Here is a 25,734-nt window from a genome sequence, read left to right as displayed (position 1 = left end):
ATAATTAAATACTTCAGTTTTTCTTTGTTTAGCATAACATTAAATAGTAAATAAAAAGCATCATGAGAAATTGAGAGAGACCATGGAAGAAAGGAAAAAGCTCTATATTTTAGTGCACTTAATGGCACTCTTTTTCCTGCTTTTTGAACAAGGGGCCCTTCATTTCGTACCATGCCCTGCAAATTATAGAGTGGGCCCTACTCAGTGGTCTATAGTTTCAGATAAACTGAGTCTGATTGAAGAGGCTGCTAAGATCAGATGCTCCCCAGGTAGCCTGTGAGACGCAGACACCAGATACACACCTATGCCGCCTTTAGGGCCTTACTGAGGCAAAGGTTCCCGTTTAACCAGATCCCACCACATTTCAGATTTTCTACCTGTTCAGAGGAACTTTGGCAGACTTTATGTTTAGGCAACGTGTCTTTTCATGACTGTAATTTTCTCCAGTGATACGTGAGGGTCCTTTTACCTTCCAGACATGGTTTGCAAAAGGAATTCTGTACCAGCGTTGTAACATTATAAAATACCTCCCCCCTGCCCAGCCTCTGCCTCTTACCCTCTCCTACCTTTTCTGTTTTCAGCAGCATGTGCCTTTGTTCCTGCAGATGAATTAGGAGGTATAGGTGTGTTGATTTATTTGCCCTCATGAACATAAACGGTTCTCTGATAAAAGTGTGCCTACCACCACAGACAGAAACGGCCAACACTTTGCTCTTGATATGTGTAAGCCCATATACCACTCTCACCCAAGGCGACTTACTAACCAACTTCTAGGTCCAAACTGGTTTACTAAGTGGAAGCAACCTCAGGGAGCTGGTTATAAAGCCACAGATCTCTCCTTGGAGCCAGTGGGAGAGCTGGTGAGGAGGAAGGCAGGCAGTGAGCCATGCAGAGGAGCCCAGGGGACATCGATCGTTTCCCAGAGTTTAGCACAAAGCCAAGAATGACTTGCTTCTAGGAGCCAACCACGCCAAGTGTCTACTTGATACTATCCCCAAACCATTTTATTTCAGCAGGAGAGATTATGGCCCAGGGTGAGAAGGAGACGCCAAAAGCCCTACCCCCATCTGGTTTTTGTCATAGGTTTGCTGACCCAGATTTCTTTCCCAGCATATTCCTCCCTAGGAATCGGTCAGGCACTTAAGGAAGTTGCAGTTATTCTTTAAGTATGTACACTTGATTGCTTAGCAAGCCCCAAACACACTGTATCGGCTGTGGTCTTGAGCAGGAGTTGGCAACATTTCCGCAGGAAAGCCATGTTTGTTTCTTCTGCCACAGATCTGTTTTCATGAGGGCAGAAGGAATGTGGGAGGAACCCCATGTGGGAGATAGTTGTCATAAGGCCTTCACAATCCCCTCTTTGAGCCAAATGATCATCCTCTGTTGAGAGACGCAAGCAGCCTAAAAATGGAGTAATTCACGAAGACATTACCTCAGAAACTTGATAGGAGCCAGAACCCCTCATCTGGTCTGTGGCAAAGAGCTGCGGAGGGGAATACTATTGTCTTGTTTTTAAAATTCACGTTGGGGCGATCGTGTGGGAGTTGGCGGAAGGAGAGAGAAAAAAACGTGGACAGGCAATCAGGAGGGCGACTTCTTGGCCTCATCTCAGGCCAGTACTGGACGTGCCCAAGGCTCTGCCCCTGCCTTTGACTACAGAGACCACCCGTGCCCTGACAGCCTGTCCTAGAATTCACTTGTGCCTACCCTGGCCCCGGCAACCAATCAACACCACCAATCAGGAGCCATTTTATACCGAAGGCTGTGGGTATTTGAAGAGCCTGGCTTCCAGGGATGTTTGGAAATGTTCTTCTTAATGTTTTTTCTTTTCTTTTTCTTTTTTGAGGGAGAGGAGGGCCAAGAAGTTCCCAACTACTTGAGAACATGTGTTGTCACCCCTCCTCATGTTCCTCTCAGATATCTGACACAAGACTTTGCACGTTCTAGAGATTGTTTACTAAGAATGGATAATAGTAAGAGATCAGGAATTCATGGATGCATGCCGAGTCAGTGAATCATAAAAATGATAAGCGTCTGTGCCTCCGTTTTCCTTGTCTGTGAGGTGAGGATGGTAATCGTATGAGCTGAATAGTTAATGAGTTAATACCTGTAAAGTGCTTAGGGCTGTGCCTACGTTCAATAAGTACTCACTACTGATATTATGCAGAAGGCAGAGTATACCGGTTATGACCAAGGGAGTCACAAAAAAGAACTGATAGCTCATTATAAAGTATGTGCAGGTAGGTATTAAAGATAATCTCTTGGTACATGAAGGTCCTTTAAAAGTACAAGTTCATATTCTCCTGCCACTTAGTAGTTTGCAAATACAAATAAGAGCAGTGTAAATGTACGACTGATTTTTCAGAGTCTTGTTATTTACCTGGTTTTTCTTCTTGGAAAAGGAATTTGGGCCTGGGAACCATTCTACTTAGGCAACTTGCTGTCGATGCCTGCAGAGCTGGAAGGTGGGAATGTGATGACTCTTGGTGGGACCCAGTTGAACAGAAACAAGGTGTGGGAAACACTCTGCAAATTACCTTACACATTCAGCTTCTGAGTCCTTTAATTTTTCTTATCAGTAATTCACTTCAGATAACAACTCTGGAGATAAAACAGGCCTTAGGGGGTGGCCAAAGGGAGCAAGAACAGAGGTTTTATTGGTCTTTTATCTCCTGTTTACTAAAAAGTGTTTGGTTGTAAAAGGTAAAGACAAAACTATTGTGTCTGCTCCAGAAAATGAACAAATAAAAATAATTATTGCAGAGGGGCATTAGTAACAAATAGGATATACTTACTTTTCCCTAACTGGTGGCTTCAAATCTCGACTTCATTGTTTTTTAGCACTTTTTGGCTCTCCATTTGAAAATCAAACACAAGAATAGGCCCTAAGGCTAATTTCCTTCCTGGGTGAAATTGAGGGACCTGACTTATCCTCAGCCTAATTTTCTACTATGAGGACCGTAAACAGGTGGCTTCTTTCTCTAATGGGATCCCAGTGTGTGAGAATGAGTGATATGGGTCATATTGAAGAGAATCAGATGCTCACAATAAATAAAGAAAATAATACATATTTGCTTGAAATGCTAAATATTTGTCAGTAATATGTTAGAGGAAAAAATAGCATGCTTTGCTTTAAAAGCATATTATCTACTTTTAAAAATCTCTTTTGTAATACTGAAGAAGGTAATGATCTTTCTGGCTGAATAGTAATCATAATAAAAGGATGACATATGATTCTTAATAGTGTCTGCCTAAGTGCAGTGTTTTAGGTATAGAGTCTTTGAAGCATTTTCATAAAATCGGTTGTGAATACTGGTTTGCTTTTTACTAAGTCTTTTTAAGTTTTGGTAACTTTATAAGAATGGATGATTTCCTTTAAACATAGATTAGGAAATTTGGGGGCTTTTATTTGCTTTTATTTACTCTTCTAAAATTAAGTTGTTTTTAAATTTCGAGTGTGGAACACGTGTACGTGGTACAGAATTGAAAAGCTATGAAAGGGTTACACGGTGAAAAATGTCTCCTTCCCACTTTTGCTCTCAACTATCTAGTTCCCCCCCTCAAGTGGCAAACCTTTATTCATAGGTTTTGTGGGTACACAAAGAAAACCATAAAAATTGCAGACTTCCCTTATTACAGTCCCGAGGGGGGGAGGGGCACATAGTGGAAGCCTTTTGTATTGCCACAGAAAATGTTAGAATTAAGAGTGCGCTGCTTGGAGCACATCTCATCTCATAATTTTTAATATGCCCAGAGGAAGAGCCTTGTCATCTAAACTACCTGGAAGCAGTTTGGCTGGGCCATGGAAAACCCAGCATGTGTCCTGTCCCCGATGGTGACAAAGCCAAGGGGCCCTGAACATTTTATAACTGAATTCTGGTAACACTTGTGCTCCCTAGTTCATAAATCATGTCAAAATGTGGCTTGAATGAGAATAAATGTAAAATGTGTTCTTAAGCCTTAAGCAGGCATGAAGCCCAGTTTGCTCTCTTGGAGGTGGGTTTTAAAGATGATTGAGTAAAAGGGTTAATGACATCTCATCCTGTTTCCAAATGTATAATGAGTAGCATCTCTGAAAGGTACCATATCACTGTGGGAATGGTTAAGATAATGTCACGTCGGAGTTTGTGTGACTGGGGTTCATACTGAGCTTCTTGTGAGCATTGCAGCCCCCCTGGCATCTCATTGCTGTAGGGTGAGGGAGCAAGAAATGCTCGACTTCCTCTGAAATTAATGACTTGCTGATTCTTTTTTGGCAAGTGTAAAGCAATTCATAGAGAAAGAATAATTGTTTAATTCAAAGTATGAGTGGGGTGGGTTAAAAATGAATGTACTGGGAAGGCATGGTCCTCGCCATGGGCGTGTGCTTTTTCTCCATTTGTAACAAATAAATGATTTGAAAAACTGCTGATGTTCAGTTTCCGGAATGAAATATTGATGTTAGACCTTGTGGGTTGTAGGTGTGAGTCAGATCAACCAAGAAATATTCAGAAGCTTCAGGGTCCAATGAAATAAGTTCTGGGTACCTTCTTAGTTTACATTGGAGTAATGCTTTCTCAGGTATTCTTTTATTTATTTATTTTCAATGTTCTTTTAAAATTAACCCAAGGCAAATTTAAATCTGAACTTTGGTTTAGATTTTGTTTAGTTCAATACATGAGTTTGCTATAGATTAAATGACATATTGAATGTGTTAGTAACAATGAGAACGCTTAAGTTATTGATAACATGTTATGTATGCCTTGAATTCTGTTTCAAATACATTTTCTATTTTGGAATATTCAAGACTGAGTTCCTCAAGTTTGAGTATTAGATGATCTCTTAAGAGAGAGATTCTGTTTTCACTCTTAATATTTCTTTTAAGGATATAATTTAACTAGATCACTGTGTGTGTGTGTGTGTGTGTGTGTGTGTGAGTGAGAGAGAGAGAGAGAGAGAGAGAGCTCTTCTTAAGAAGATCTTTTGACTTGGAATTCATAAAATAATTCATAAAATAATTAGATGCCTGTAGGACTGCACGTTGACAGCTATAGCTTTCAAAACAATGTTTCGACAAGAAGAGGCCCCTGCAAACCCTGCCTGATAGTGAGTAACCAGAGATATTTGGGAACCAAACACAATAGAAGGAACAGGCACATTTACATCATTCCTTTACCTCACTCGTCGTTGCCTTTGGTGAGTAACTGAAAAAGGGCAAAGTGAAACAGACAATAAATCCAAGTAGACTTTGGAATAAACTTTGGAAAGAACGTTGCCTTACACAATGTGAATAATTTGTAAATATTAAATGAAAGAATGAACAAATGAATGAATCAGTTAGTGAATTAATCAAAATTTAACCACATCCCAAGATGGGGGATCAAATTTGCATACGACAATTAGTATTTGTGGCTGCTTGTAGCTATAGTATATTTTCTTTTGTTTGTCCCATTGCCACTCTAGAAGCCACATCGTCAGCATAGAACTCATCTACCCCATGGGAAAAACAAATCTTCCTCCCAAGATTTGTACTTTAAATGTACCACCATTTTTGTAGGACCCCAGGCTCAAAACATTCATTTACGTTAGAGACCCTGAAACCTGGCGATTGGACTATTAGGCTCTCTTGGCTTTCTACTTCCATACTTCCATAGGCATCACGCCTCCTAATCCCCACCAAGTCCATTTCCCATCTAATGCTGTATCCAGTACAATAGCCGGCTGGCTTGTCTCTCCAGCCTCACAGCATAGGGAGTAATTTTTCTAGAATTAAATTCAGCAGATATTTGTTGGCACCTGTAATACAAACACTGTGCTTGTCACTATAGGGGATACAAACATGATTAAGACACAGCTCCTGTTTTCAGGGAGCTTTTACAGTCGAAAGGCAAATAAGAGTGGTAGAAACATAGGTGTCATTCAAGGCACAAGGTGCTATGAGGCTGAACAAAAATTTTCGTCATTTCCCTGCTCAAGAAGTTATAATGATTCCCTGTCACCTTTTGGATCAAGTGAAAAAATTCCAGTCTTCATAATTTGATGCCATCCTAGCTGCTTACATTTATGTTTTACTATAGTTCTCTGTGCGGCTTCTGTCCTCTGCCTAATACGGCCCTGGACACATCCATCCACACATTCCTTCCTTCCTTCCTTTGCTCATTCACTATTTCTGCAAATACCACAGCTTGTCAGATACTGTGCTAGGGACTCTGGGGGAAATGAAAATGAATCAGTCCCCGCCTTGAGCAACCTACTGTCTAGTGGGAAGAGAAGGACAAGAAAACAAAGTTCTTAAGGAGCAGTGTGTTGTGTTAGAACAGAGCACGTGAAGTGCTGAGGGAGGACAGGGGAGATCGAGGCCTCACAGAGGAAGGGAATCTTGCCAGCAGTTGATGGGGTGCTCCCCAAGGAGAAGAGGGAGGGGAGAGCATCACAGACAGAAGCTGAGTGAAGCAACTCATGGATGCAGGCAGAGTGTGGCTTGATCGGGATGCTGGTGGCAGGAATATAGCATGGACCCGAGTGGGCGAAGAGAACACTGGCAAAATTCGGGAGCCGGATGATCATGGGCCTTGACTCCTATGCCAGGGAATTTGTTCTTTAGCTTCTGTGTTAGGAAAATCCACCTGGAGCTTCCAACACAGATGGAAACAGATGTGGGTTTTAGAATGCTCTGGCAGCAGTGTGGAGGGTTTGAGGGAGAGATGGTGGAAGCAGACAGGCCAGAGGGTTGGAATATGCCCAACCCAAGGGGGAAAGGCAATGAGGAGATCCTAAAATCATTTTCAGAGTTGCATCCTCTTGATCTTCTCTGCCTTGGTATACGTATAATTTTTATGACAGGATACGTTGCGCTGCAGTAACAAATAGCCCCAGGATCTCAGGGACATAAGAAACTTTATTTCTTATTGCAGGTAACTATTCTCCAGTCGGTGACTCAGTATAGCCTCAGTGAGGCTGCTTCAGTGTTGTGGCTTTGTCATTTCACCACAAGCTTCCACATAAGAGAACACGAAGGGTCTTATTACTTCAGCCCACGAGCGACTCACCTTCCTTCTGCCCACAACTCTAACTCTAAGTTAGTGGGAGGGGGTATAATACTCTCTGTGCTCCAAAGGAGGAGAAAGTAGATATGCCTGAACCCTAGAAACCCCTACCACTCCATAATCTACGGTCATTTTTTTCTTCTGTTTCCTCAGGATTTCTGTATATTACCTGATCCACTCTTTACTATTTAGTTACACATTTCCTTAGAATTATCATCTTGTTGCTTCCTGTACCTTGTTCCTCTAACTGCCTGAAGCTGGTAAGCTCTCAGGGGTGGATTTGTGCTTTCTACATCTTCTCACTTTTATAGTCCCTCACAGGTCCTGACACTGCAGGACAAGCCAGTAAGCTAAGTGGGTTCCTTTGGAAACACTTTGGACTGAATTTGTCAGGTTTGGGGTTTTTTTTTCTATCCAGTCCTAGATGCTCTTTTACACACAGTCAGGAATCATCTGATTTGTTTTTCTTTTTGTTGGGGATTTCACGTCCATCAGATGATTGGAATTTGATTGGAACTAAAATGAATCAGTAGAGGTTGACTGTTTTACTGTAAAGCCTTTAATGCCACTTTGCCTGTGAGACGCTCATTCCCGGTCCTGGCCTAGCAAAAATTGCACATTTACCCTGAATGTGACATTGCCTTGGCACATTTTAAAGGTGAATCTGAATGTTTACGGGCATCTAAATATGCCATCCTCTCTTCAGCATCCAGTTGGCGAGGTTCAATAGAAAACAAATCAATTGCCATCCCCTGTTGAAAATAAGCACACAAAGATCTTGATTTAAAAAAAAAAAAGAAAGGATCGTTGCAAAATGAATTCATACGCTGTAGAAGGTGAGGTCGAGACCCATGGAGCACTTTATCTGAAACAGTGTTTGCTTACCCAGACTGCACATTTCATCCTTTCTTGGTCAATCTCTTTGACTTTTTCTTCCCTCCTAAGCCTGACTTTTAAAATAAGAGAATCAGTGAAGCAAACCCCAGTTCCGCTTAGTTCCCCATAGAATAAAAAACAGAATAAGTGAGCATCTGTAGCTTTTGAACATAATCCATAGGAAGTAGGTATGGCTATAATTATTTCTGGCCCAACACAAAAAGCTAACAGATCAATTAACTCTTTCTTAAGGACCAATTCTACCACAAACATTTTCTGCCCTGAAAAAAGAGAGATTCATTCAGTAGTAACAGGGCTAGCTGTTTATCTGTCATCCGGCAAACTTGAAACACTTATATTATACTACACACCTCAGGGAGTTACTTTCTGGCTTCCACTTCTGCCTGAGAAGTCGCTGCTATGAAGTGTTTGTGGAGTCTTGCTTTCTTTTTTACATTGTGTTTGCATTTTAACGTTTTTCATTCTTCATAGCTAAGAGGGAACGACTGCTGCAAGCGGAAACTGGGCTAAAACTGGGCCACATGGTGCAGACGGAGTTGAGATGCAGAAAAGGGATTTGAATAGAAGTTCAAGGAAAAAGAACAGGATTAGGAATTCAAACTCTCCTCTTAGATGTGTATTTCTTGTCTTTCCTCTTTGTTTCCTTTTGCATTATCATTCTATTTCTATTGAAATTCCTTTTTTTTTTTTTTTTCTTTTTCTCTCCCATCCTCCATGTTCTTTATTTCTTGGTTCTCCTTGGCACATTTATTTTATTTTTTATTTTTTTGTAATTAATTAATTTATTTGTTTGTTTTTATTTTTGGCTGTATTGGGTCTTCATTGCTGCGTGCAGGCTTTCTCTAGTTGTGGTGAGCGGGGGCTACTCTTCGTTGTGGTACATGGGCTTCTCATTGCGGTGGCTTCTCTTGCTGTGGAGCACGGGCTGTAGGCACGCAGCCTTTGTAGTTGTGGCTCGTGGGCTCAGTAGTTGTGGCTCATGGGCTCTAGAGCTCAGGCTCGGTAGTTGTGGCACACGGGCTTAGTTGCTCTGTGGCATGTGGGATCTTCCCGGGCCAGGGCTTGAACCTGTGTCCCCTGCATTGGCAGGCAGATTCTTAACCACTGCGCCACCAGGGAAGCCCGGCACATTTATTTTTAAGATAGATTTCCTTCTCCATATACACCTCACTGCAGTCGCTTGCAAATTCTGCTGCCCCAGATTGTGATGCAAATGCAAAATAATCATAACTGTCACAACAGTAACCATTCCTCATCTTCCTTGTGCCCTGCCTAGCTGCTCTGGGCTTTCGGTGTACGCTCTGTAATCCTCCACCATCCGTCATATTTCATTAATCTGCCCAAGGTCTTAGAGCAGGAAAGTGGAAGAGCTGGGTTTCCTAGTAGTCTTACTTTCAGTGCTGATGTTCTTAGAGTAAAATCTAACGTAGTTCGTATCACCGACTCATGTGTCTTAAACTCAGAAGATTCCTCAGGAGACCATCTGGTGCCACCCAGCTTTCTGATTAGTCTCTCTAATTCCAGTGGGCTACATGCATAACGTCTGTTGCGTTGGATCCATTTACATCTTCTATATTAGCTCTGAATCGAGCCTCAATGTGATTTGGAGGCTGTGCAGTGAGAAAGAAACTTCTCCCCTGTTATGGTTGCTGGAAGCTGGCAACTTCATATGCTGACTCTGTTAGTGGTAGAAGCAGCAGTTTGGAGATCCAGGCGTCCCCTCTCACTCTGGGCACCTACTTCATAATTCTCAGAAGACTCAAAACCATTGACCTTGGCAGGGGAGCAGAGAGAGCTCCTGAGCTCAGCTTGGTAGAGATGCTAAAGGTGTTCAGCAGTTGCAGAGTCGCAGCTGTGTTACCTGCTTTGCACTAATTAGGAGTTACCATGAATCTGCTTGACAATTAAGGGCGGGGTGAACTTTAAGGCAGATTGGTACCATGAGACGGTAAACAGTTCTCAAGCAGGCAAAAAGAAAATTTGCACCAAGTACCGTGTTTTACTGAGACTATAAAATGTCTTTAATAATGTGGATTCGAATGTATAAATAAGTCTGAAGGAGGTTTTCTGCCACTTGGAAGGAGTTTCTCTCAGGGAATAACATTGCTTCAAAGCCTTAGTAGTGCAAGTAGTTATGTGTGTGCTACATCACCTACCAGATGAATAATTATTTCAACACTAGCCTTCACCAGTTCTTGGATTTCAGGTGCCTGGTTTTGGACTAATATATCATAGCTGTAACAGCCTAGCGATTAAATAGCGATCTAGAATTGAAAGGCACAAAAAGACGCCGTTTCTCTTAAAAGTCATACTTGATGAGCCATATTTTAAAGCTGAATCTTTCCCAGCTTGTTTTCGGTTCTTCCTTGCTTTTTTTCTCCACTTAATTTGTGCACGCATGATCTGTTTCCATTCATACGGCTCTAGGTCATGAGGGCCCTTAAATCGTGTTCTTTTGGTGGGCCGTAATACTACCTGAGGGTAGATTTATCAGGGCTCTATTCTTTAAGGACCTGATGCTAAGTTTCAGGTAAGGCAAGATGGTCTTGTCATTATCCAGAATCTAAGAAAGAGACAGCAGCCTAGATGTGACTTATAGCTAGGATGCAGGAAGATGTGCAAAGTTTCAGGGGAAACCTGCATGCCATGAGGTATAGTTGAAAACTGTAAATATAATTAAGCCAGGTGGATTCCATGCCAACAAAGAGGATTAGGGCCTGGTGGATCTGGTAGACCATTGAGACCTCTGCGGATAGATGTCAATTTATTTATACCCCTTCTCCCTGGGGGAAACAACATAGTTTGATGTCTAAATGAAGTAATCTCTAGAAAGAAAAGGGAGATTATATTTGTTAAACTGTATAAAAAAATCAGAAGATAACATGGCTTTGTTCACAGTATTGCATAAAGAAGATTAAAGACGAGGAACAAGCTGCTTAAACACTGTAAACTAATTAGTTCTACGAATTGTTTTCCCGAGGTTCATGAGATGTGAAACATTGGCACCAGTGCGTGAAATACACTCTGCCTCAGTGCTCTTTTCAATTTATTTTTCTGTTAGTGTCATATGTATATAAAAAAAAGAGCAGCCAAAAAGAAAGAGGTTACAGAAGGAGACCAAAGCCTGTCAGATGACTGAGGCTGACATTTTGTCATCTTAAGCCTGGCGCGGGCGGGTCCCCCTCTAATACCCTGTATAAATACCAGCTTCGTTTTCTGCCATCACAGGCTACATTGCACAAATGATGTCATGACAAGGCCCAGAGGAATTCCTGCTGCGGCTCAGAGCACTGTGGCAGCTCGCAGCACAGCAAGGCCCGATCCAGCGGGTGCATCCTTGCTTCCCAGGAGCTGGGTGTTTCCTGAGAGCAGACGGGGGGGGGGGAGACCCAGCATGAGGGCTGGGCCGGGGGCCTGCCATCTTCAACTTCTCATGCCCTTGTTCAAATGAGAAACTTACTTTTTTTGTTCTAAAATCAAATATTTTCTAGGTGGAGGACCGGCCAAGGCTAAGTTTTTATTCCCTAAGCAACAGATAACTATATTTACTTAATTTAAAGTAGAATAGCAAGGTTTTTTTTTTTTATGTAACACATTTTCTTTTTCAGAACTTTAACTCAGAGATATGTTACTAGGACAGTAGATGAACTCTGTTGTCACTCTGACTCTCCATCATCTCTTTTCTTTTTTTTTTTTTTTGGCGATCATCTCTTTTCTGCTTCTCTTCCTGTGTATTTTGTGCAAAAACAGGAAACATCCTTGCTTCCTACCATAGGCTTTCCCAGGTCTCCTAGTCAGAACAAATCACTACTTTCTCTGTATTCTTAGAGAACTAGGTGTAAAACTGTGCATGAGAATACCATCCTCTTTCTTTTTATTTTACCATCAAACTTTTTTTTTAAAGATTATTTATTTATTTATTTTTGGCTGTGTTGAGTCTTCGTTTCTGTGCGAGGGCTTTCTCTAGTTGCGGCAAGCGGGGGCCACTCTTCATTGCGGTGCACGGGCCTCTCACTATCGCAGCCTCTCTTGTTGCGGAGCACAGGCTCCAGACGCGCAGGCTCAGTAGTTGTGGCTCACGGGCCTAGTTGCTCCGCGGCATGTGGGATCTTCCCAGACCAGGGCTCGAACCCGTGTCCCCTGCATTAGCAGGCAGGTTCTCAACCACTGGGCCACTAGGGAAGCCCCCATCACACTTCTTAAAGGTGCACTTGCTACTGTCACCTGCTCCCTGGCTCCTGGCCCAACCCTGGGGGGAGGCTGTCTCAGCATTACCTGACGACCTCCTTGTTATCAGGTCCCCTTGATCTCAGTTCTCATGGAGCTGGGCTGTCACTCCCACCAACTCCAGCATTCATTGCTGTGGCCCAGCCTCCTTCTGAAACTCTCCTGAATCCAGGAGAACCGTGGAGTTTCCTCACCGCCCAGGCCTTATTTCTGGCTTTTGCTTCTGCAGGAGACACTCATTCCCTATTGCCTGTTGCACGTCTCTGATGTCTGTCTTGTTCACTGTTGTCTCCCCAAATTCTAGAACAGTGCCTGCCATGTGGTAGGAGCTCAATAAATATATGCTGAATGAATTAAATACATGATTCTCCCTAGGATGTCCCCCTGTCAGCTCCTCAAACCCAGGAAGTCAGTACCATACCTATTTCTCTTGACTGTCAAACCTACTTCTCCTTATTTGTTCGCCATTTTGGGCTAGCTCTTCTCCTTCCCTGGTTCAGATTTCGCTCATTATCAAGTTCTCCTTTCTGCTCGCTGCTGAGCAGTCCTCCATCCTGGGAGATCGGCTTCCCACCGTCTCTCCGGCCTTCCAGTCATCTTCAGTCCCCTTACCAGGCCCTCGTGCAAGCCATCCGCTAGTCTTTCCCGGACAACTTACAAGAGGCTGGTAACTGCCTTCCCTGCGGTCCGTTCATCCCCCACTCTGCTGTCAGAATGACTTCCCCCAGTCACAGATCTGAATGCATCGAAAAACATAAGATCACTTCTTGTCGTAACAAAGTCAAGACGATTCATGATTAATAGCATCCAAAGCTCCTTTCAATCTGGCACTTGTTTATGTCTCACTTCACTCTCCACTATTTCTATGTCCTCCCACTCAAGCCCAGCCTCCCAGTGTCTCAGCAGCTTGGTTCTGCTTAAATTGTGGCTTCTTCTGAGAAGGCCCCTGAGAAGCCCTCCTTTAAGGTTGTTTGCCTTTCGTGCACTTAACCAAAGGGAGCCAGATGTTCGCATAACTATTGAACACCTCCCCCTTCCAAGAGAGGGCTTCTGAGGGCAGAGTCTGTGACATTGGTCTTGATATCCATCTGGTACCTAGGACGGTGCTTTACATGTAGCCTGGTGCGTTACATTAAAAAAAAAAAAAATTGAATTCTATCCTTTATGATATTCTACCATATGTTATAGTTGATATTGGATAGTTGGCATTTCTTGGTCCCTGACACTAAACTCCTTAGGAGCAGAGAGCATCTCTGATATATCTTTGTGTCCTTTCATAGGGCAAGAAGTAGGTTCACAGAGAATGTGGTTGAATTTAAGTTTAAATAAAAAGAGTGAATGTTGACTGGATAAAAATGCAAACAGTGCTAGCAATATGTTGATTTATGGAAAAAAATTCTTCACTTTGAGCGTTAGCATATATTTCATTAAGCAATCATATCAAAAGTAGTAATATGTTGGCTTTTCCAATTTCAACTAGGGCCTGTGTGTATGAAGCATATCTGTAGGGCACTTTGGACATAGAGATATGTATTATTCTGAGTTTTCTAATGACTTTTTAAAAAACTGATATAAGCAGGCACTGGTAGGTTTTAGACATCACATTGTAAGAATTAAATCAGTCCTATTCCAACTGAAGTTTAGTATTTTACCTTTTTTTTTTAAATAGAAGAGTATTTTCAGTGTGTAAGTATTGTACTTGGGAAACCCTATTTCCTTTACTTGTTTTTCAAAATATACTGGTAAGATTTTTTTTTTTTTTTTGCTTTCAGATAGTATATAAAATTAAAATGAGGGCTCTGGAGTCAGGAGCTCTGAGACTCAGTTTTCTTATGTGTAAGATGGGGCTAATCATGATCCTACTTCATTAGGATGCTGAAGATTTGAGATGGTACCTTTAAACTCTTAGAGTACTTGGCACACACTCAATACATGGTTAGGTAATATTATTCTTTTATTTTAACTGGGATTTGTATAGGGAGGGGATTGTGTGTTTGGTGGGGGAGACTGGGAAGAAAAGTCTCATGGACTTCCCTGGTGCTTTCTAATTCTTGAACAGCAGTGGCCATGAGTGACTCCCCAGAAGACTTGTGTCACCTGTAACCTTAAAACCCTGTGGCACCAGTAAATCACTTTTTTGTCCTGAAAAAGGATAGCTATAATTTAGCTTTTTAAAAATATGTTTTCATTTATTGAGGTCAGTGCATTTGTGTCAAACAATTGAAACCTGACAAGAAAAATCAAGGGTAGCCTGGGCACTGCTCAATTATTACTCCGATCAGATTTTAATTAGCCCCAGATGTAGATGGAAGTGCTATTTTATTATACATTACCATGCACTTGCTTACATATTTACCCTGGGGTTAGAGGTGTTTTATTAATTATTTTTGTTGGCAACCAAGACAATAGTTTTGACTTCTGAACTGAAAGTTGCCAACCTGTTTAAACACTAATAACCATCATAAAAAATGAACAGTGCTATTTACTAAACAGGAATAAATCTCTGCAAACTAGAGTAATTCATTGTTCACATGACATCAGCCTTAACTTTTATTCACGTTATTCCGGATCCCATCACTAACAAATTATTTTTTTAATCTAAATTAAAATTACTTTTTAATTTAATTTTATTTTTTGGCTGCCTTGGGTCTTTGTTGCTGCGTGTGGGCTTTCTCTAGTTACGGCGAGCGGGGGCTACTCTTCATTGCAGTGCGCGGGCTTCTCATTGCGGTGGCTTCTCTTGTTGTGGAGCACGGGCTCTAGGCGCACAGGCTTCAGCAGTTGCAGCACGTGGGCTCAGTAGTTGCAGCGGCGGGCTCTAGAGACAGGGGCTTCAGTAGTTGTGGCTCACGGGCTCTAGAGCACAGGCTCAGTAGTTGTGGCGCACGGGCTTAGCCACTCCACGGCATGTGGGATCTTCCCGGACCAGGGGTTGAACCCATGTCCCCTGCATTGGCTGGCAGATTCTTAACCACTGCACCACCAGGGAAGTCCTAAAATTACTTTTTCAATTCGAGGCCTTTTTTCCAGCTTTATTGAGGAATAATTGACAAATAAAATTGTAAGATATTTAAAGTGTACAATGTGATGAGTTAATTTGAAGGCTTTTAATTGATACGAATTGTCAAAATGTATTTGCATCTCTCTTCGTATAGTATACCTTCCTGATCGAAAGGTTAGCATTGCTTAATTGTATGTTTTCAGAGCAGCGTGAAAGTATAACAACTTCCATAAATAAAATGAAGGTTTCATTTTAGAAAATGTTCTAATGACGTATGAGCAAATCTAATGACAACAGTAAATGGGAGTATGAAAAGAATTCAATCCTTTAACAAAAATAATTAAATACTAAGGGATGTATATTGATTCCAGAAGTAAACTCAGGTGACCCTGTCTTATTTATCTAGACTGATGAGCTCCAGTTGGTATGTTTATTCCTTTGCCCCTGCCACTTTTCAGCATGTTTTACATGCTGTCTAGAAGTTTGCAACTTTCATGCTATATATTTTTTCCTGTCTGACTTTTATGACTTCCCCCATAAAATGTATTGGTTGTCTGAGTCTCACAAATCCTAAACTACTTAATGGCTGTGGCTGCATCCATTATGCTGTTCTGTGTGTTTGTGTGTTTTTTTCTTAGACATCTGTGTAGATCGCTTCTGAAATTTACAAAACCTTTGTAACTAATCCCATAGGTTGACCTGAGCAGGGGCAGTGTTTGTTGCTGCTAATTACACAGTGCAAACCTTTGGGAAATAGGCCCTTTGTTAATGATGCATTTGAGCAAGCAACTAAATATTCCTGGATAATGCTGAGAGTATTACTCGCCTAGGTCTCTGTGCTTGCGGATCCCCTGCCTGTCTCTTCTTTCTACATAGATGTCTGGCCACTGTGCTTGAGGTGCGTATTAATTGGTGGATGAGGAAGAGAAGGGAGACACTTTCTTTGGCAACAGGGTGTAAACAAACATCTGTGTGATAAGGCACAGGTGGATTATTAGGTATGACATAATAAGTAGTATTTCTGTTGTGGCGTTATATATCTATTAGGGGTTTTTTTTGAGGCTTTTTCCTTCCTAGGGCTTCAAAACCTGCTCTTCCCATATTTAGAGATAACCACTGAAAATGGCCAGAAATCCCACTGCTGCCAATCAGTTATGCTACCTCTAAATATCAGCCTCTGATTGATAGCTTGTTAAAGTGAGTTTCAAAACTAAGGGGAACTCTCTTTAGGGCAGGTATATATTTGATTTAGGGGGTATTGATTTGCATAATTTAGCAAATAAAGCACTATAAAATTAAAGGTCTGGAGACATTTACTCTTACCTAACTTAAAAAAGAAAAAACATTCATATATTGTGGCCTAGATTAGTCACATAAGAACCACCCTGTAAAAAGGAAACAGTACAGCTGGAAATTAGTCAAGAGAACCCTATAGAAAACCTTGAGACCCTTTCACCTGGTGGCTTGGTTATTACTATCAGGTCCACCCAAAAGAAAGTAGCATCATGTAGAGAAATAAAAAGGATTTATAACATGTATCACCAAAAGACACCTGAAAAACAAAGGAACGTAATTGCCAGAGATTCTTCTACAATTACAAATACAATATAGAAAACTTTTTTCTAGAATAGTAATACTTCACATAAAGAAAGTCCTTTTCCAACATGTCTTTTCTGCTCTTTCATAGGCAGCATATGCAATTTTAGGTCTAGATTTGCATCTGTAAACAGGCAAGAAAGGTAAGGGTTTCCCCCACACGTTACTCTATTGATTTCTTAGTTCAAAAGGTTACAAATTATTTAACCTGTTCTAAGAGAAAGAGAGAGCCCTAAGATAGGTACAGTGTACAGATAACTATTTAAGTTCTCTTACTATTCTGTTTAGTATCTACTTTACATACATTGACCTATCCATTAAATATCTCCTCAGATTCTTACCAAGAAAATCTTTCCCTCTCTTGATAAGCCAGTAACTTCCCCCTTTGAAACTGTGTGATGCATTGTTTCCTTGTTTGTCTTGGCCACCAGATAGCTCAGCTAAGTTTTGTGTTTGCTTGCCACACAGCATCTCCTGTTCACTGCCTCATGCCCACTAGCAGCACATGCTTACTAAATATATACTCAATCAGCAGGTGTATCACGAAGTTGTTTTTCATTAAAATCGACTTCCCATTCTCTTTATATTTGACTTTTTGTTGTTGTTGTTTTTAAACTGTCTACGATCTAAATGGTTTCATTAGGTCTGATTCTTATTTGTGAACCCCATCAAATTATTTCATGAAGGAGTCAGGGTATTGTAATAAACATGAAACGAATGTGCTTTGTTGTATATGATAACAACATGGTTTGAATGTTACTCTGTGTGTGTGTGTGTGTGTGTGTGTATGAAAGTACACATTTTAAAGGCAGCTAAATGGACTAAGAATAAAGTATTTCTTTAAGGAGTTAAACTCAAAACATCTTGACACATAAAATTCTAGGAATTGGGGTTGGTGGAAAGGTAATGAAGTATTCCTCCCCAAATTATATTCAGATATTCTCATGGAACTGGTCATTTTCATTTATTTTATAGTTAATTAAACCAGAGAGGAGAAACAGCAGGAATAGAAGGGTCTGTTTTGAAACTCCAAACAAGTCAGTTGATGGCTTTGTTTATCAGTAAAACAGCACCGGATCCCTGCTTCATGAGGGAGTCATGAAAATATAAACTTGTAAAGGTTTACCTATTTCCATAAGTATTATGTACTCTGTTTTGCTCTCAAGAGTGTAGTTCCTTAAAAACTCTCAAGCCACCCTGGTATCTTCCATCTCATGTTTTATTGATTTTCAAACTATACCATTTCAAACAGCTGCCATGCTGTGAAAAACATGAACACAGTTTGAAATTCACTCCTGGAAAATATTTTGACATTAGACGTTTGAAGAGGATCTGGGAAGTGTTGATATTAATTAACAACATCCCATTGCTCCAGAAACAATTCAACCTGGGTATTTTGAGACACTGAAGTAATGTAATCTTAGGTAGAACAATCCACTTTCTCACTTTGACGTGGTACAAATATGGGATGTTCTCATGAGGAATATGTCCCAAGGTTGGGGAGAGCCTAGAACAGTCTATCTTCTAATGTGTGAGCCCTGTGCAAGGTTACAGCGCTGTTGACAGAATCCTTGAGCATCCCTCAAAATTACACTGGCTTTTCAGGCTCTGCTCCCCTTTTAGCAATGCAGCAGGTTAAAATAACTTCTGGAGCACTTTGGCAATATTGTACTACTGAAGGCCTTAAAATCTCTTGACATTTTTCTCCCAGGAGCCTCACTGAATCCTTTGACGTAGACAGGAGTAGTATTTTGTTTTCTTGAGTTCCTTGGGAAGTTTGCATAAACCACCATCCTTCGTAAAAACCCTTGTAGTTAGCTCTGCTGAATTTTCATAGGGCATCACTGAGTGCCACAAACCATCTGCCATTTCGCACTCAGCTACTTGAGGTCAGTGATACTGATAGCTGGGTAGGTGTGAAGTGTGTGAAATGATGAGCCATCTCGCAAGAGTGGGGTGAGTTTGCACCAGTAGCCGTTTGGCAAGATAGTGTGTGTTCATTCACAAAGGCAAATTAATTATTAACATTTAATACTGTATAACTTACAGGGAGAAAAAAAAAGATTGTTCACTGTGCCATTGTGACAACTTTGTTCAACAGGGGACGCGTTACAAACGCCACTGGTAGTAACTCGAGGATATGTCCTTTAACAGCTCGTTAGTAGTCATTTCCCAGTCAAGTAAACGTCTTAGCCCGGAAGTTTATTTAATAAGGTGCAATCATAGTGTAGAAGCAGGAAGTAACCTCAAATTGCACGATCACTATCTTCACAGTGGGGCAGAATTCTTCTAATAGACAGTGGTTTGGGTGGAAATGTAATAGCTTTTGAATGGTTGGAGCCTGGACAGTTATGAGTTACCACAGTTTGTCCTTTCACTTAGAATGGCCTTGAATTAGTCACACATGCCATCTACATTGTCTTTGATCTTCATGGCTTCTCCTTGGTCCCTCCCACTGGCAAGTCAGCCGGCATCATTCTGGAACAGTTGATGGTTTTCCCTCTGTCTTTAGAATGAGTGACTCTTGGCTGGAACATGGTGGCCTGGTATCAGTAATTTTCATTCCCAAACAGGTATAACAAGATCGAAATGGTATTCCCTGCATGAGTCAGTAGCTGACACCATCAGGCCTGGCATCTCCTAACAGAGTTGTTGACCTAGAGATATGCTCTCCAGCATGTTAAAGCCATCCCAAGACGCTTTAGGTAGAGGACTGCAATTGAGCCATTCCTCATTGCCATCTCAAAGATGCATGGGGGCATGATAACACCTCCCGGTATTGTATTAGTCATGCTTGGAGGAAAACTCAACAGGGGTTTCTGATCCTCTGGGAAATTTTTACATTCAAAATTGGAATTCAGACTGTCTGAAATCCTTGAAAAACTCTATTCTGGCTGTTCTGTGCTGATGAATATTTCTTAAAGTAGAAGACAATCTGTAAAATATTATTGATTACATGGCAGACTCAGAGACATGACAAAGACAGAGGTTCTTTAGCAGGAAATGCAAACTTTCATGGCTACTGCAGCCAGACAGATACCTCAGTGAGAATATCAGGCCTGATGTACAAACTTGGTGAGTAAGGACCCTACTGAAAGGGATGGCTGCTCACCCATTCTAGCAGAATATTTCTGTGAAAGAAGAATATGGAACCAATGATGCCAGATCTTCCAATTTTTCACTAGAAGGCCGAAATCTGTACTTTATGTGAAATCTCTGGATTCCTAAAGATTGGTTCAGATTAGTCTGAAACACTGGATTGGCCAAAACTTACACATATGGAGCGGAAATTGGTTCATAGGCTATCAGTTTACAATCTGGCTTTTATGGAGATTCATTTCTAAATCATGATAGTGGTGCATGTGGATGTTAAAGTCAAATGAAAATATAATTATTAATAAATTAGAACACTGAATCAAAACATGTTCTGGGGCTGGAAGAATATGTCGTGGTATGACATCCATCCCACATCAAATTATAGATGGCTAAGCTAATTGTATTTTCAGATTCATTGAGCTTTGAGAATTGGGTCTATCACAGCCACAGTTCTTGACTTGGGGCACAGTTCTGTCAGCCTCTCCAGTGAGCTGTAGTTAACATTAACACAAGACATCATCCCTAGTAATAACCTAGAGAAAACAGCTTGTTTGTCATTGGTGAAGACATCTAGTTCTTCTCAGTGTCTGTATGCAAAGCATAGTCAGTGGAATCCAGTGGAATCCTTGAGAAGCTGGGTGCTATCATTTTTGGGAATTTAAGAATAATAAGAACAAAGAGTTGAATAAAATAAATACTTTAAAGACTCAAACTCTGCAAACTTCAGTAGAGCCAGGCTGCTAAACACCAGGCCTGGAATGCAGCCTTTGGGAATGATATATGGCTTCCTTGAGCCAAGAGTTGAGCTGTGTGGAGTGTAAGTTCCAGAGGCAAAGTTTCAAAGTGTCAGCTATACAAAGGCTACAACTTCAAACACAGCATATCTCTGAGCTAGATCTCCATCCGAAACAACATCTTGGAAGAGGGCAGAGTTGTTTGCAGTAAAACAGTGGGCAGGGTCCCTGGAATGAGTTGGAGCAACCCCCGGGAGGCAGGTGATACACAGGTGAATGAAGAGTTCAAGCAGGTGCTGGGGGTAGACTCCATTTATAGTGGTGAGATTCCTGCCAAGAGCTAAGAATATCAAAGGTTTATTCAAATATCCTTTAGCCTTTTGATCAACTGGGACATTTGCATCCCTTGGTCCTACCAGCTTTATTTCAGCGGAGAGTATGCGCGGATGACAGAGCAGCTCACGTTACTGATTGCTATCTGTTTGTCATTCTAGCCCTCTTACCTCCCACATGACTTGTACCTTTTTGGTGCAAATAAGCTGCCCAGGCTTGCCTGGCTTGATCTCTGTGCTGCAGATGTCTCTAATTAACTTGATTGAGACAGGTCCCTGGGATCCTGTTGCACAGTCTGACCAGTCCCCCTGTCCTGGGTGGCACTATCTTGTCACCTGATGCATGCTTCTTGCTAACGTCCTTTGAGCAACGTTCATTAAGGAGTAGAGTCTTCAAGTGCCCATGCTTTTTATATGAAAGCCGTGGAGTGATGGTTGCTAATGAGCAACAGAGGAAGGCAAAATGTATCTCGGGTTCTTCTTTAGGGTCTGAGAAAATGTTACAATTTTTATCATTACTAGTGTTACTAACATCATTATTTGTCATAGCTGAAAGAAACCTGGTTTCAACTCATTGCAAGCATAGACCCTTAAATGACTCTGTTGTGCAATAAGTGATAAGGCAAGTGTTTGGAAGAACTGGTTTGACTAGTTCAGAGATCTGCAAGATGTCCAATTACTGTCGGTGAAACCAGCCTCAAGCACTGTAAAGACTGGAGTTGTTTTTATTCCCTCAACGTCTACATTGTCGTCTTTTTCTGTAGTAATAAATTATTCAGTTACCTGTTATATTTTGTGTATGTGGTTTTGTGCATGTGTGTATGTGTTTTCTCTGAAGAGCTATAGCTTTTTCTACAATTTCCAGAATTTGGTATATCAGTTCAGACTTAAGGCTATTTATTCTGACTTTCTGCAAGGATATCTTACAGCAGTTATTTCTAAAATATTGTGACACAGAAGTCACTTACTAAATGTTGAAAGAAATAATAGAGGAATCTTCAACTATGTATAAGAACTACTATACATGTAATATTAATGACTTTATTATTCCTTATAAATATAATGCCAAGCTGTGAAGGGAAATACTGAATTTTTTGATTTTTAAATTCTGTTTTCCTTGGTTACCATTTACACCTGAACTGATAACCAAATACATTCCTTTTGGCATCTTTTGGTAGAAGGCGTACTGTCATGAATCACTCTTCCTTGGCAGCAAAGCTACTCAATGACACCGGGTTGTGGTCACGGAAAGTACAGCATTTATTGCAGGGTACCAAGCAACAAGAACAGGCAGCCAGGGCTTAAAAAACCCGAACTCCCCAATGGCTTTCAGGCAAGAATTTTTAAAGGCAGCATTAGGGGTGAGGGTGGCAGGGTGCGTGTGTGATCAGCTCCTGAACATTTTCCTGATTGGTTGGTGGTGAGGTAACATGGTGATGTTTCGGGAATCTTAATTCTCAACCCTCTGGTTCTAACCAGTCTGAGGTCTGTGTGCTTGTGGTCAGCATGTAGTCACCATCCTCCACCTGGGTGGGGATCTTAGTTCCTGCAGAACAGCTCAAAGGTATACATCGGATTGTTAGTTATATCCCTTCAGGAGGAACTAGGAGTCCTGTGGTTCTATTGTCCTAATCATTAACTGCTTGAGTCTGCTCTTTGGAATTCAGGGAAGGCCAAACAAGAAGCAGGGGCCACTGAGGGGCTTGCCCCTGGGAGGGACCTGAAGGGTTCTGCTTGGTTTCAGTCCCCCCTTTTCTTTGATTTCCCTCAATCCTGAGAGGACTAGGGGCAGGGCAAGAAAGGGAATAAGGTTTTGGGTAGAGAAGTTAATCATAAACTCAGCAAAGGACCTTGGTTTTAGGGGGACTTGCTTTTAACGCCACAATTCATGGTCTGGCATCACTAAGCAACATGGCCTTGCCTTCTCCATAATTTGCGGGTGGACTAACCTGTTAGCTGAAGTAGTTCCTTATCAGTCAACCAAGCTGCATTATTCAGTTGGAGGATTGATATTTCTATCCTCACCTGACTAGCATGAATTTGTAGACCATGTACCCCAAAATGAAGGATAAAGAGAAGATGGTGACATGGTCCTTATCAATGCCAAAGAATATAAAATGCAATTGGGATCATGCCCCAATTTAGAAAAGATCATCTCTATAAATATACACCTCCTGTGTAATAATGTTCTCAGTCCTGTTGGATTTCAGAAAGGGAAGAGTTCTTTGTGGGCTATGAAGGTGGTGAAGGCTTTATAGAGGAGCTGAACCACTGCAAAAAGTCCAGGGGAGGAATTGAGGGAATTAGAGGCAAAGGGAGAATCAGAAGAGACCTAAGGTGGGAGCTCACAGGGCACGTGAGAAGGCCAGGTTGACAGAGGAGTCTTGGGAATTGAGGTCGGAGAGGTTCCATGGTGCCAAAGCATGGAGGGTGTGATGAAGGACCGAGCACAGATTCGACTTGCTCTTACAGAATAGGGAGTCTTCTGGGTTCTTCACCTGGGACGGCCTGATGAATTGGGCAGAGAGAATGGAAAGGAATAAGGGAGACCAGCTAGGAGGTGATGATGCTAATCCACATGTGTGACAGTAGGGCCTGTGTGAGCCTGTGGTGTTACAATAGATCACGATAGCTCTGAGCAGGATCGCGGAGAAAGAAATCATCAGAATATAACAGATGAGCTTGTGTAGAAGAAAAGAGACCAAAAAAAAAGAGACAGCTTTCTCCTGATTTCCTTTAATCATTCTTGTGGCCATGTCTATCAGAGAGCAGGGAATAGAGAAATGAAATTTCAACATGTTCATTTTATTCATTATTAGTACTGTTAAGCTTTGAATGAAAGGGGAGAAGGATTTATGGATTATTGAAGGACTGCTAACATCGAGGGTTGTCATGGAATTTAGAAGCACATTTTAAACTTCCATCTATGCATCATTAGGAAAAAGCATTAGCAATTGACTGATTCTATCAGCTTCTCTGTTTAGTCCTCCAATTTTAATCAAATAAGACCGAGACAGGCATTAATGGTTGATCTGCTATTATACCACTCTCTCTGGTCAAGTCTCAATGCTGACATGCATATGGTAATTGGACATTAGTCATTTCCTGGGATATGCTTCATCATCCTTAGAAGCCATACAATGATGATTGGGTGTTATTTGCTTCTGGTCCAGCTTGGAGGCTTAAAACGGCATCTCTGGCGATTCAGATAAGCCTTGTTCAGGACTGGATGGCAGCTCCAGGAACAGCAAGTTAGTGGTGCCAGGGCCCCCACTGCAGCCATTTTTCAGGAGCAAAAGCGGACGGCCATAGAGTGCCTGTGCGGGCACCGACGGGGTCATCCTTTCAGGGGAGGAGAGGCTCCTCCAGCTGTAGGTGTGCGTTTGAGTTTTAGAGCCCCTCCTAATGAATTTTAGACTGGGAATCTCATTCTCCTAGAACTATCACTTGAGAATCAGAGTAATTATTTCCTATTGCCCTTTGTGGAATACAGTTATAATTGCATTACTGTTAACGGTGTTCGCATTAACACTTAATTGTTAATGTCCTGCTAATTTGGAGGAAATCATCACCTCTTCACATTTCATTGCCAGAAAGAGTTGTTAAACTCAAAGAGGATCATCTGAAGCTTCCAAATGGAGAAAAGAGAAAAGATGCTGGAATTTAGGGCAGAATTTGTGGGATGACTGCTCTTTCTGGTGTGTGTGTTTGTTTACTTTTAAGGTACTATATGTCTGTTTCATTTTGAGGTTAAGCCACAATGTACAGACGATCGCTGGAAAGTAACGGATTCCTGTGAGGCGTGGAAATGGCTCTGGGGTTTATAGCAGGAAAAGGGCAGAAACTTTCATTCATAGCTGACATCCTGTTTGAATGTTGAAAGGCACATTAACAAGAAAAGAAAGACGCCACTGTGGCAAGGTCAGCCAGACGGTGGTGGGCTCCAGGCCTTAACTTTCAGATGATTGTGAACTTCTTCCTTTACAATACACTGAACTGCCTGTTGTTCACAACCAAGCGGCTCCTTGGCTTAGCTCTGCAACAGGAAACTGAAATATTTTGAGACATCTTTATTCAGGCTTGCAAAAAAAAATAGAGAGAGCAAGAGGAAATACCGAAGTTTATCAATCTTTGAATCTGTTAAGTGGAATATTGTTTGGGGCATAGATCCTCAAATGTCCCAAATAATCTGGACCAAGACGTTCATTTGAACGTAGGAGGGGCATCTCTATGACACTGGTTTGGAAAGAGCTTTCTTAAGGGCTGGAAAGAGGTATAACAGGCTTCATGGATGTTCGACCTGGGCATTCATTCACACAGGGCCTGACGCTTGATATAATGTTACGTTGCTGCTGTCTTGCAGTTCTTAGTAATGTTTGAACAAGGGGTCTCACATTTTCATTCTGCACTGGGCCCTGCAAATGACATAGTCGGTCCTACTGAGCACTCATTGGTGACTGGGGCAGAATGTGGTTTAAAATTTCACCACGTGTGCTAGAAGTCAGAGCCTGCTCAACCACCCATGAGTAATTAAATTCTGTACTCTTATCAACACACAAACTGGTTTGACAACATTGCAGGCTTGTTCCTTTTTGAAAAATGTCCTTTAGTTAAGCAGCTGTATTTCCTTGATACAGGATGCCAAATAACCTGTTTGACCTAATTTTTTTTACTTTTCAAGTGGGTGTTTCTATATCCAATGCAGGCTATGGATTCATGTTGAAATATGAAGTAGTAAATAATGAGCTTAGTTTCATACATTTTTAATGTGTATTTCAACCAAAAGAGCTGTTAAAGCTGGTGGAATATCAAAAATGGTGAGGTTT

General features: G+C 41.4%; 1 protein-coding gene across 2 annotated transcripts in view; it reads left to right on the top strand.

The window, feature by feature from the left end:
• Positions 1-25,734, top strand: part of EFNA5 (ephrin A5) — a 278,192-nt gene that overhangs the window by 165,690 nt on the left and 86,768 nt on the right. The gene's annotated exons all lie outside the window — the stretch shown is intronic.

The sequence above is a fragment of the Balaenoptera acutorostrata genome, chromosome 2 (assembly GCF_949987535.1).
Source record: "Balaenoptera acutorostrata chromosome 2, mBalAcu1.1, whole genome shotgun sequence".
NCBI classification, from domain to species: Eukaryota; Metazoa; Chordata; class Mammalia; order Artiodactyla; family Balaenopteridae; genus Balaenoptera; species Balaenoptera acutorostrata.
Note: the sequence above shows the minus strand (reverse complement) of the source record. Positions and strands in the feature narration are given on the sequence as shown.